Raw genomic sequence first — 13831 nt, forward strand, 5'->3', positions numbered from 1 at the left:
CAGGCCTATTCTGGCTGACACGTGGCAGCCAGTTTTATCGGCAACCAGCACTAAAACGGCTCTGGACAATTGATGGCTGCCGAATCTGGCATTAGAGAAACGGGTCTAAATTGGCTGAGACATGTGGAGACAAAGAAAATTGGTGCCTATTTGCTACAAACTGCCTTATACAATTTCTAATGTGTTAAGCATTTTTAAAATGAGTTTTCGTTGACTGATTGAGTGTATGCCATTTGCTATTATGAAGGAATGCTGTCTTATCAATGGGAAATTTCTGGGTCTCAACGGCAGATTCATAAGCTGAAAGTTAAAGGAGACAGATACGCTTGCTAAAAAACATGACTAAATAAGGCAGTAATTCTTAACCATGGGGCCCGATTGGGCTGTGAGCACAAGGGACTTGGGACCGCATAGATTAACAATTGAAGACTGCTGAAGCATTAGTCAAATTAATTTGAAGATTATAATCCTATATTTTCAATTGCACTTTATTTAAATTATATTTATATTATTTATATTATTTACATTTTTCTCAGTTTTTTAGACTCCCTCCTTTTTTTCTGTAGTAAAATATAATTAGTAGTGATTTTTGTGTAAATAAGCCTGACTTGAGCCTTTAAATTTGTTCTTGTATTAGCTTGATTTGTTCCATGAATTGTTAGCCTGTTGGGCGCCTTATTATCTGCAGGTTTACATACAAATGATAAATAAATGTCTTTGTGATGATCACATTGTATCAGGTTTTTGCTTGTTAAATTGTTAGTGTATTTAGTTATTGAATACCAATCCAACCAAGAGTGAGATCATTTATTTAAACCAAGACAGTGTATTTGAACAAGGTCCCGGGCCACTTTGTACTTGAAAAGTTGGGACCCAAGGTCAAAAAGGTTAAGAACCCCTGAAATAAGGAGTTATAAGTCTGAAGTGGAAAACAGGAACCAGATAGGGTGAGAAAATAATCTGCTTCAGTAAGTAGGGAGTGATGAAGGTCGTGCGATTTCTTGGAATGGCTAACGATATGGAGCAGATGAAGACAACACACAACATTTTTGTTATTAAAGTTGATCTTAAACTTTTATTTGAATTTGGCTATTTTGTGATTGGTCCTTCTTCAAAGGGACAAGAATCCCTCGACGGATTTGAGACGCAACAGAGATCAGCTCAAGGCTCCTCAAATCCTGCGCAGACCAGCTGTGCAGGATAGTTGAGCACGTCTTCAACTTGAGCTTGAGGCTGCAGAAAGTACCACAGCTATGGAAGACATCTGGCCTGGTACCAGTACCAAAGACCTCAACAGCTTCAGGCCAGTGGCTTTAACATTCCACCTGATGAAGTCCGTGTAGAGGTTGGTCCTTGTACATCTCCGCCCCCCGTTGAGCTCATCTCTGGACCCACTTCAATTCGCTTATCAATCTGGCATCGGGGTAGATGACGCGGTCATATACCTCCTTTACAGATGCCTTTCTCACCTTGAAAAGGCTGGAAGCACTGTGAGTCATGTTTTTCTCCTTCTCCAGTTCCTTCAACACCATCCTGTCATGGGAGCACAAGGTTAGGACCCAAATAGCTGACCACAAGAGACAGAAATCAGATAATTGCATTTATTTAGCAACGGCGGGGAAGTGTGGAGCCCGAGGTCCGACACAAAGGCAAGCAGATCGCGGTGTGAGTCCCGTGGCTCAACGTCAGAGGCAGGCAGAACAAAACAGGAACTCTACACAGAAGAGAGCGAGTTAACAAATGTACACCGACAGCAGAGAACTTCTCAGAGCGGCAGTGGAGACTACCGAGGCAGAAGACGTAACAGACTGACAACGAGCACATGGCAAAACAAAACAAACAGGGGATGACAGACACATGAGGTAAGGGGACTTGGGAGAACAGAGGTAAACACACTGTGACAGTGGGGTGTGGTTAGGCTCAGCTGCAGAGTGGGTGGAGCGGGGGTGTGGTCAGGGAACGGTGCCAGAATGATGTCTAATCAGCCTCAGCTGGGGTTAATCTGTCTGTGTCTCTCCCCAATAAAGAGCAGTAGGGACTGAGAGGCGAGCGGGAGAAGCGAGGAGCCGTCATTCAGCTGTGCTATGATTGTATGCCAATAAAAGGTTTTTGGAACTACATCAAGCCGTGTTGCTGCCTCTGTTAAGGCCGAGACTCACCGGATAACGGGGAAACCTGTTACACACACAATGGGTCAGACAGGGATCCTGCTACTGAGGGACGTCAAGCTGGAGCAGACGGGGGTGGGCCAAACCGTCCACAGTATGTGTGGAGACAGGGTTGAGTCAGACCTGGTGTCCTGCATCACAGGGACCCCACAAGGAACCGTTCTGGCACCATTCCTCCTCACCATATAAACCTGGGACTTCAAACACAAAACTGAACCACTTCATAGGATGGTGCCAGCAGAACCGCTGCCAGATCAACTCTGGTAAAACCAAAGAGCTGGTGGTGGACTTCCTCCAGGGTAAACGCTCTCCTCCGGAACCAATCCACTGAATGCATTGAGATTGTAAAATATTATAAATACCTGGGTGTTCACAACAATAAACTGGACTGGTCTGACCACACACATGCACTCTATAAAAAGGGACACAGCAGACTCTTTCTGCTGAGGAGACTGAGGTCTTCAGGAGTGCATGGAGCACTTCTTTGACTCTGTGGTAGCATCAGCCATCTTCTATGGAGTGGTTTGCTGGAGCAGCAGCATCTCAACAGCTGACAGGAAGAGACTGAACAAACTGGTAAAGAAGGCCAGCAGTGTGCTGGGGTGTCGCTGGATACGGTGGAGGTGGTGGGAGACAGGAGGGTGCAGGACACCCTGGCAGCTCTGCACAGTTCCTTCATCACCGTCTGCTTCACCCCCGGTGTGTGAAGGAGAGGAACCACAAGTCCCTCCTTCCTGCTGCTGTCAGGCTGCACAACCAGCTGAGCTCCCAGTAGACCAAAACACTTCAATCACTTTAAACATTTCAACCTGTGCAATATAAATACACTGTGTAAAATAGTTATATTTCTTTGTTCTATATATATTCAGTTATTGTAGACTCTGTTTTTAATTACTGTTTTTAATTGTTTATTATTTATATCTTGTTTTTTACCATACTCATTTCTTGACCATTCAATTTCACAGTTTTTTGACATCCATACTGTGGCTTGTCTTCGTTTTGGAACTAGCTGATGCAGGGTAAAATAATGGGAATGTGAGAGCAGACACGTGTTGTGTTGCAACCTTGTGGGGGAACGAACGGCACACACATTCTTGTAGATAGTTTTATTACATAATGTAATAACATTAGTATACCCCTCAAAGTTGTCTCGCTCATATAAACCTACACAATAAAAAAAGTATTTTAAACTGGTAAAAGTTTTAAATAATAGTTGTAAAAAAAGCAACAACTAGGGGGCTTGTATAAAAGGACCGGACCTTGTTGGCGCTCTTTCTTTTCTTTCTCCACGGACCTCCATCTTTGTGGTAAGTACCAGCATTATTACATTGTTCAAATATGGTGCAAGATGTATACTTAACACATTTAGATATCAAATACTTGTTTTTGAAAGAAGCTCAATTCGTCCACCTGACCCGTGTTTATTAAACTGTTGACTGCACTTGTAGCAAGTTAGCAAACCTTGGCCTGAGAATATAACGTCACGGTGTCCTAACCTGGACAGCAAAAGCTATGATTGGCCTATTCCAGATTTATCAGACGTGACTCAGTTTCCAGTCTTTTTGCCGGCATTTTCTTCGCGATCGCCATCAAAGTGTAAGTAGTATTATTTTATACATATCAAAGTGTCAAATTTCATGAACATATATGGACGTTTACATGTCTAAATAATATATGAAAGTTACTTTGATAAGAGAAAGCAGTAAGAACACTCGGGCGACGATCTTTACTCGAAAAAGTGTTTCTGTATTTTCATCGTACTGCTAATATGAGCTAGCATATTAATGCATTTTATAGCTTCCTTTACACTACTTTTTCTAGCCAATACAAATATGCCATGTGTAATGTAGACTGTTGTCGAGGGGAGGGCAGGCAGAAATGTTTGACGGCTGAAAAAAAAGAATTGCGACAGTGGGAAAAACGAATACATAATCGCAGCGCTATAATGTTTGAAGCTCTGAAAACATAAAGGCAGACATAATAAAATGTTTTTCTTGTTTTTCATAAGCCAGGCTACATCAAGTATTCATGCACAATGATCTTACTATTAAATGATGCAAATAATGTTGGTGTGTTTGAGAGTGAGAGAGACTCTCTGTACATTTGTTACAAAGTCAGCAGTGGCTCTTATGATTACAAATATTGTTTGTGTAGAAAAACCTCCAATATAATACAGTGCTAGGTTATTTATTCAATTTCAATTCAGTTTATTTCATATAGCCCAATATCACAAATTACAAATTAGCCTCAGAGGGCTTTACAATCTGTACACATACGACATCCCTGTCCCAGGACCTCACATCGGATCAGGAAAAACTACCCAAAAATAACCTTTGACAGGGAAAAAAGGGAAGAAACCTTCAGGAGAGCAACAGAGGAGGATCACTCTCCCCGGATGGACAGATGAATAGATGTCATGTGTACAGAATGAACAGAGTTACAGAGTTACATAAACACATTACATGAATGACAAAATGTAAGAATGTATGAATAATTCGCAGTAGGCATGGACCACGATCCACACCTCCACAATCCATGAAACAGAAGGAGGTAGAGAGGAGGGGGGGGGGGCACATCAGCAGGGCATCAGACACCTCCAGGTCCAATGGACCCTACGAGACGTGAAGTCACAAAGACTCCGGGGAGGAAGCAGAGTTAATAAGGTGTAATAAAGAGATGTAAATTCATCCATAAGGAGAGAGAGAAGAGGAGATAGGTGCTCAGTGTATCCTAAAACATCCCCCAGCAGCCTATAAGCCTATAGCAGCATATCAAGGGGCTGGACCAGGGCAAACCTGATTCAGCCCTAACTATAACCACTATTAAAGAGGAAAGTCTTAAGTCTATTCTTAAATGAGGTGACTGTGTCTGCCTCCCGGACTGAAAGTGGAAGCTGGTTCCATAAAAGAGGAGCTTGATAACTGAAGGCTCTGGCTCCCATCCTACTTTTTAGGACTCTAGGAACCACAAGTAGCACCACATTTAGTGAGCGCAGCTCTCTAGTAGGGCAATATGGTACTACAAGCTCCTTAAGATATGATGGTGCATCACCAATCAAGGCTTTGTAGGTGAGGAGATGAATTTTAAATGTGATTCTTGATTTAACAGCCAGTGCAGAGCAGCTAATACAGGAGTCATGTGATCTCTTTTCTTAGTTTTTGTGAGTAAGTGAGTAACATTGAGCTACAGCACTGTCAGTTAGACATCTGGTGTAGAAACTTTTGACTAACGGTGTACACTCCGGGAGTATAAACTTAACAGTTATGAGGTAATGGTCTGACAGAAGAGGGTTCTGTAGGAAGACCTCCAAATGCTCAATGTCAATGCCATATGTAAGAACAAGGTGGAGGGTGTGGCCAAAGCAGTGAGTGGGTTTCTGTACTCTCTGACAGAAGCCAATCGAGTCCAACAATGAGATAAATGCAGCACTAAGGCAATCATTATCAAAATCCACATGAATATTTAAATCTCCTACAATAATAACCTTATCAGTTTTAAGGACTAAACTTGATAAACACTCTGAAAATTCAGATATAAATTCTGAATATGGACCTGGTGGCCGGTACAGTATAACAAATAGGATTGGCTGTAATTTTTTACAGGTTGAATGTGAAAGACTAAGAACAAGGCTTTCAAATGAGTTGTAGTTTAGTTTAGGTTTAGGATTCCTTAATAGGCTTGAGTCAAAGATGGCTGCTACTCCACCTCCTCGGCCGGTGCCTCGAGGAATGTGAGTATTAATATGACTTGGAGGAGTTGATTCATTTAGGCTGACATATTCTTCATGGCTCAGCTAGGTTTCAGTAAGACACAATAAATCAATGTGATTGTCTGATATTAAATCATTTACTAATACAGCTTTAGATGACAGAGACCTAATATTTAGGAGTCCACATTTAATTATCTTGTTTTGTTGCACTGTTGCAGTAGTGATGTTAACCTGTATGAGGTTATTTTGTATGACTCCTCTTCTGGTTACTTTTGATTTAATTAATTTAAGTGGCCGTGGGACAGACACAGTCTCTATAGAGTTAAGGTTAAGGGTGGGTAACTGCTCCAATGGAAGTGCAGAGAAGGGTGGAAGACTACAACTCTGCTTCTGCTTCCTGATCTGAACTCTGGGTCATGGATTAAGTCCGCTAATCAACTTGGCCATGTTTGCAGAAATGAGACGCGCTCCATCCCAAGTGGGATGAATGCCGTCTCGACTCATCAGATCAGGCTTTCCCCAGAAAGTCCTCCAGTTATTTATGTAGCCCACATTGTTTGCTGGGCACCACCTGGACAACCAGCGGTTGAATGACGACATGCGGCTATACATGTCATCATTGATCAGATTGGGGAGAGGGCCAGAGAAAACTACGATGTCCGACATTGTCTTGGCATAAGTACACACCGATTCCACATTAATTTTAGTGACCTCCGACCGCCGCAGTCGGGAGTCATTACCGCCGGCGTGTATTATAATCTTACTGTAACTACGCTCATCTTTAGCCAGTCAATTTCGCCCGCTCTGGCCCCCGGGATGCATATGACTTTGGTCCCTGGCTTCCCTATCTTCACGTTTCTGACTATGGAGCTATCTATAACCAGAGTGGGTTTCTCAGCGGGTGCGTCGCTGAGTGGGGAAAACTGGTTTGAAACGTGAAGAGGTTGGTGGTGCTCAGTGGGCTTCTGTTTAGACTTAAAACTCTTTCGAACAGATACCCAGCCATCCAGCTGCTCGGAGGCTGCCGGGGAATAGCTAACAGAAGGTACGTCTAGCCCAAGGGTGGGCAAACTACGGCCCAATCCAGCCCATTGGGCGTTTTGATCCGGCCCGCCGAGTATTATGAATTATAAATTATACTAAAGACCGCTTTAACGCTTCTCCGTTCCCGACTTGAGTTTCTCGAAGCACGATTACGGAAAAAGACCAGCATCGATATTTCTTAACTCAAGTCGGGAACGAGAGCGCTGTCACGCTTTCTGCTGCAGGAGAGCGCGCACACAAACAGCCTGAAAGAGCGCTGAGCAATACTCACGTCCACCCCCCACCCCTCCTCTCATAGGCATGCTCACCGTAATGTACCGCATACCGCTGGAAAGCGCCGCTTCTTAGTGTTCACAATCCTTTGGAATTACGTCGTAAAGCGTTAATTTTTTCGAAGAGTTCCGGTAATTTGAATTTGGCATGTCACTTTCTGTCGCCGGAGACGGGGTTCGTACTACAAGAATTTTTGAGTTGTAAAATTAACAGCTGCATCCAGAGTATTTTTCCTCGGCAAAACGAACGCACATCAAACCTAGGGGACGCCCGGACCAACAACACTGTTCCACTAAAACGGTTTCTTTACCTTTTTAGTTATTGGCTTTTACTTGTAATTAGGGTCCTCGTGACGACTTCGTCGTAGAGGAACCTATTGTTTTTCAAGGAATTCGTCTTCTTATTTTCCTCTCCAAAGAAACCCCTTTTTGGGAACTTTATCGTTTCCCAAAAGCTGTTAAATTTGACATGCATATCAGGACTGGTGAAGAATTTGATAATTTGGAGGTCTCGCATTTGGGTACGAATAATTTTATCGATAGCGCCCCCTTGTGTCAAAAAGCCGTCGTTTTTTGCTAACAATGACTGATTGACTTGAAATTTAGTACACATGTCCACTTGGACCTGCTCTACAAAAAAGTCAACGGCGGCCATAAAATGCGCCAACTTAGATTTCCCGCCATTTAGAATTTTGTAACAAACACGTTTTTTCAATTTTCTCTTAAACGCTATGTCCGATCTTTACGAAAATTTCTGGTTCAATGTCATAAGAAGGTATGAAAAGCGTATGGATATCTCATTGCGTTCAGAAGATATGGGCCAATGAACTTCTAAGGGGTGTGGCCTCATATTTAAAGACACATAACTTCCAAATGACTTGGTCTATCCATACCAGATTACTAGCATATGTCCACATTGAATCCCTTAACGTTCACACATTTTTTCATAATATTTGAACATTAGGGGGTGCTGCAGTCAATCGCTCAATATTGCCAATTTTTAGCCTTTGTTCACGTTTTTGGGCGTTGTAAAACAGCGAACTCCTCCTAGAGCTTAAACCCGATTTATTCCAAAATCGGGCAGTGTGATCTAGAAACCTTAGCCATTAAAAGTTATAAAAGGATTTAAAAAATATAAAACTGTGTGTAGGGCACAACTTCAAAGAAACGCCATTCGCCATGAAAGTGTAAGTTGTTTTAACTCGGCCATACATGATCTCATCTGCTCCATATTTCTCATATGTCATGACAGACCCTGAAGACATCCATATGTTAATTTTGCATTCTAGTCATAGCGCCACCTAGTAGCACCATTAAGTTACATGTTTTCTACTGTTATACCCTTCGCCTAACAGATTAATCAGATCCCTCCCAGAATGTGTCAGAATAGACTTAAGACATTGATAATGCTTCACTGTGAAGATTGTATGGATTCGTTAAAGGGCGGCGAGTTGAAGCATCGGCGAAGTTTGATCCTTCGCCATGACCGAATAAACCAATGTAACATGCTAGAAACATAACTAAACTTAGCACACACATTTAAAGTCAAAGATGTAGTTACGTGATACGATTTTAATGCTTCAGAATGGTAATATGGCTCGATAGCACCCCCTACAAATATTAATTTAAGCAGCCCCAGCGCTACGTTTCACCTACATTTATGAAACTTGGTAGGCATATGTAAACCATGTTCTTGTGTATTTCACTCTCCATCAGGGGCGTCGTTAGGCCTATTTTAGGGGGGCTACAGAATGTGGCTGTTGGTAGTTGTTAACGAGTGTTACCTGCTTACATTCAGGTTTACTTGAGGCAAATGAAAGGGAAGTTAGAAACTGTCTCCATTGAGCGAGTGAACGAGCGAATTCGAAATACAAGAAATAACTATTGACATCTCTCTATTCTTTGCATTAATATAGATTATTCTAATATTTGTTTCCATTGAATGGTATATTTGACACTGAACTTGTTCATCTTTATCTCAGTGATAGTGTCCAAATGAGCATAAAATATCACTATGACCCTGAAATTCTGTCTCTTGTGTTATCATATACTGAATGAAGCAAAACTACAGAGCAAAATCACACTCTTTCTGATTGAACTAATCCATGAACTGTCAGAAACAATGGATATCAGGGTCCCCAAGAAAAACTTGCTGCGCGCATTCACCAGGGTGACACTCCCCTTGGGGCTTAGCGCCCCTTTTCTTGTAATCCTACAAACGCCCCTGCTCTCCATCCATCTGATACTGGCCCGGCCCGTCTGTCAAATTTCAGTCAATGTGGCCCCTGAGCCAGAAAGATTGCCTACCTGGTCTAGCCGGTCCGCACCAGCTAAGGGTGGGGGCGGGCTAACTAGCGTAACTGTCTGAGCTTCGATGGTGCGGAGCCGTGCATCTAACCCACTTAGAACTGCCTCCAACCAGCAAATGAACTACACTTGTTGCATGTACCGTTGTCATTAAGGGAGGCAGAGGAATAGCTATACATGAGACACTCTGAGCAAGAGGGAGGGGAGGGAGAGAGGAAGACATCGCAAACTGCTAACCTGCCAACCGGAAGAGATGCAATATGCTTACCGGAAGAGAGAGAGATGATGCGTTCAGGAGCGGGGGAGAGCGTCTGGACAGAGTATATAAGGTTCATAAAATCTAATATTGTCGAGTAAATTTCTCTCTTGTGTGGTTTATGTTCCTGCCTGAAAAGATAGAGACAGAGAGAAGGAAGAGAAAAGAGGCAGAGGGAGAAACAAGGAGAAAAGCAGAAAAGAAAAGAGGAAGCAGAAAAGAGTAGAAAGAAGCAGAAAAGAAAGATGGAAAGAAGGGGAAAAGAAAAGCAGAAAAGAAATATAGCAACCAGAAGAAAAAGAAAAGAAAGATAGCAACAAGGAGAAAAGAAGCAGAAAAGCAAAGAAATATAGCAAGGAGGAGGAAATAAAGGTAGGTAACGTGTGTCTGTGTGAGTGTTTTTCTTTACAGGAGGACCAAGAAAAGAAAAGATGGATATAGAAATTGTAAATCTGCAATAGTTTAAGGTAAATATATATACATATACTGTGTCTATGCATGTGGTAAATATTAATGTGTCTATACATGGTAAACTGGCAATTTATAGAATTCATCAGCCTTATTAAGACATTTAAAACTAATTTTGAATTTAATTTCTGACTGCCAAAATTAATTTTTTTTTTGCAGATGCCAAACATCCGGCAAATCCGGAAGAGGGAGAGGAAGACAAGGAAGTGGTCCCAGGAGGCCATAATGCAGGCCCTACAGGAGGTTAAAGCAGGCAGGCTCACTCTACGGCAGGCAGCCCAGCAGTTTGGGGTCCCGAAGTCCAGCCTGAGTGACCGAGTCAGTGGAAGGGTGTCCTCTGACTGTGTCCTGGGTCAGAGGACACTCCTCACCCCTGAAGATCATCTACATGGGGGGATATCCAGGGGGCCCCTATAACAAAGACGGGGTTCCCGATGCCCTCTACGGGAAGTCTGCAGCAGGGTATATTGACAGTGAGCTGTTTAGGAAGTGGTTTGTCAGGCACTTCTTGAAGTTCGCTATGAAGGTGCGCCCGCTGCTGCTCTTAATGGATGGACATCAGTCCCACCTGGATCCAGAGTTGGTCCGGCCGGCACAGAGGGAGGGGGTCATTCTTTTGTGCCTGCCACCACATACGTCTCACATCCTTCAGCCTTTGGATGTTAGTTTCTAAATACCAAACAACTATATTGTATTCGTAATGGTTGTGAGGTGAAAAATCACCAAAAAACAAGGCACACTTTATTTACTACAAACTCAAATAAAACCAACACTACAAGCAGTTACTAAATTGATCAAGTTTAAGTAAGAACACATTGATTTTCAGTTCAAGTGTGTTATCTGGGTGCCTAAAAAAACATCACATCTTAGCAAAGCAACCAATCACAACCACTCTCATTGAGTTTTCTTTCTGCAAGTGAACATATAGGTGTATTTCAACTTCACAATACAATTCTGCTTATGTGCATTATTTATTATTTTCACTTCCCACTGAGTACAACAATTCAATTCAATTCAGTTTATTTTGTATAGCCCAATATCACAAATTACAAATTTGCCTCAGAGGGCTTTACAATCTGTACACATACGACATCCCTGACCTTTGACCTCACATCGGATCAGGAACAACTCCACTTACCACATCTGTTCTGTCGGAGCATTAACTCTGCCTAAACCCTCCTCCTAACCTTGAACCAGCACCAATGACAGCCAGAAGACAGTGTGCCACAGTCACTGTCGACCCAAAGTCTGATGACATCTTGCCAGCTTCATGTAAACATAAGTGTTATCATTTAGCTACACCACAAACTTATTTGACATAAAGTAGATGAAAGCTAAATCCACTTATTCTGTCTTACCCGTTGGTTTCTATTATACATGAATTGACCAAAACTATTTGGCTAGCGAGAGGACTCAAAGATGTCGAATTAAAGATGACTCGCTTTACGAGGTTTTCTTGACTAATCATTTTCTTTCCATTCAAAAGAAGTTACATTAAAATCAAATCGCTACATCCTTTGACTGCAACCCCCAAAAAAGACCAGTAGATGGTGCTAAACTCACTTAAACAACACACACATACACACACATACAACAGATATGGCGGTAATTGGTTAGAACACAGTATTCACTGTCTTTTATGATTTTTTTATTATTAAGTATCTTGTATCGTATTTCAAATTAATCAAGCATATCGGTTTGTGTTTCGATCTAATTTTTAGCAATCCTTCATGAAATCCTGACACAGCTGGAAACCATTAAGGAGCAGCAAAGTCCTACTTGGCGTTTGCCCCTTTTACAATGTTGTCTTTCAGGTCACCTATTTTGGCCTTGTTGGTGGGTTGACCATTAAAGAAGAGGTCCGTCAGTACATCAATAAATAATATTATTTAAATATAATTAAGATTATTTCTATGCATTTTACACGATTCAGAACTGCTCCACAGCATTGAGTATTGTAGTAAGTGTCACCAACATACCAGTTTTCAACATGTCGGAGCTCTAAATAAGGTATTTAGATATCAAACTTTTACAAGGTTCATCACTGTTTATAGTTAACATGTAATTATATTCACATGGCAGACACTACACTATGCGCTGAATGTATTACATGATATGTTTCCTTAACTCCTTTTGATCCTTTTAGGGTCTATTTTGATGTAAAGCATACAGTAGAGTGCTTTGAAGGGATTGACTTGAATAGTTTTCATTGAACATTGCCTGTATCTCTTCCTTTTAAAGAATCAGTCCGTCGTAATTCGGTAACAGCAAATGCAAGCGATGGAGAAATGGAGCGCTTCGTAAAGCCATGGCTCCAGCTGGCATCTGACCGAGAAGGAGGGAGAAGAGAGCCTTGAGGCAAGCGGCCCCTGAATCACAGTCTTAGTAAGTGTACTTTCAATACTCAACACATTCTCACCCCAATGTGTCACTTACCACAGTCAGTGCTACTAAGCTTCAAACAATGACTGTACGTTCCCCTCTAGTGTCTGTTTTGGACGTGTTAGGGGCTCATCTCATGCATATGTCTTATACAGAAAAAGACATGTCCACCTCGCCAGGGAGGTAAGGTTTCGGCAACAAAACCACTTATTTTACTGTTGGTTTATGAAAAGAGATGTGAGTCTGTGACTTACTACACTAACGACTCGCATGTTTACAGCACTGATCTCCTGTTGTTTGACCCATTCATCACTCTGGCTTGTGTGGACTATCTCACACTTTACACTACGTCAGTAGTTTTGAGCTTGTATTAAGTACGCATGTGTGTTTGTGTTGGAGTTAGTTGGAAGCCTGTGAGTCACATACAGTGTGTCGCACAGGAGTTGACGGTGTCAGACATTATATACAGACACGATATTCGATACATAAGGAGTGAGAACGGTTTGCAATGCTATCGATAGATTTACCATTTATCTTTTGTTTATTGTGAGATCTCACAACTCTTTGTTGTCTCTGTTTCTACCAGGCTGCAACCTCCGGATTTTAAAAGTGAAGCCATGATGCCGGAGTGACAGGTCGCGACCACGGTGTGGTCTTGTTTGGCAGTTGTTCGAGTTTCAATTTAATTGACCCTTTTAACAGTGTGCTTTAATTCATACAAATTTACTGCAACATTTTGGTCTACATGTCTTATTTGATCTAATATATAATTATATATTATTATTATGTATCATTTATTATCTTATTTGATCTTGTTTGGCATTTATTGGACTGCTTTTGTTTGCGAAAATGTCCAAAATGCAAACATTTTATTTGAATAACTATTGCAAATAATTCAAATTTAATTTGAATATGAGGTGTACCTTTCTTTATTTGGCTAATGGTTTTCACTTTTCTGGAAATACATTTATCACATTATAATTCGGTGTGGCTTTGCGGAGCAAGAGCCACAACGTATGTTATTCGGCGGGCTTATTATTATTCTTCCAAATCTCCCTCTTCCGCCAGAACTTTGGTCGAGCGTACAGCTCGAACCGCTGGACGGATCTGCATAAAAAATACATCAAACCGTGCGGCTTGATCGGGAATCGTGTGGATTTAAGCGGCGGAAAGATCGACCCGGACGTTTCTCGGAAAACTGAAAAACAACCAAAAAAACGTAAAC

Source organism: Cyclopterus lumpus, chromosome 20, assembly GCF_009769545.1.
Source record: "Cyclopterus lumpus isolate fCycLum1 chromosome 20, fCycLum1.pri, whole genome shotgun sequence".
Taxonomy (NCBI): Eukaryota; Metazoa; Chordata; class Actinopteri; order Perciformes; family Cyclopteridae; genus Cyclopterus; species Cyclopterus lumpus.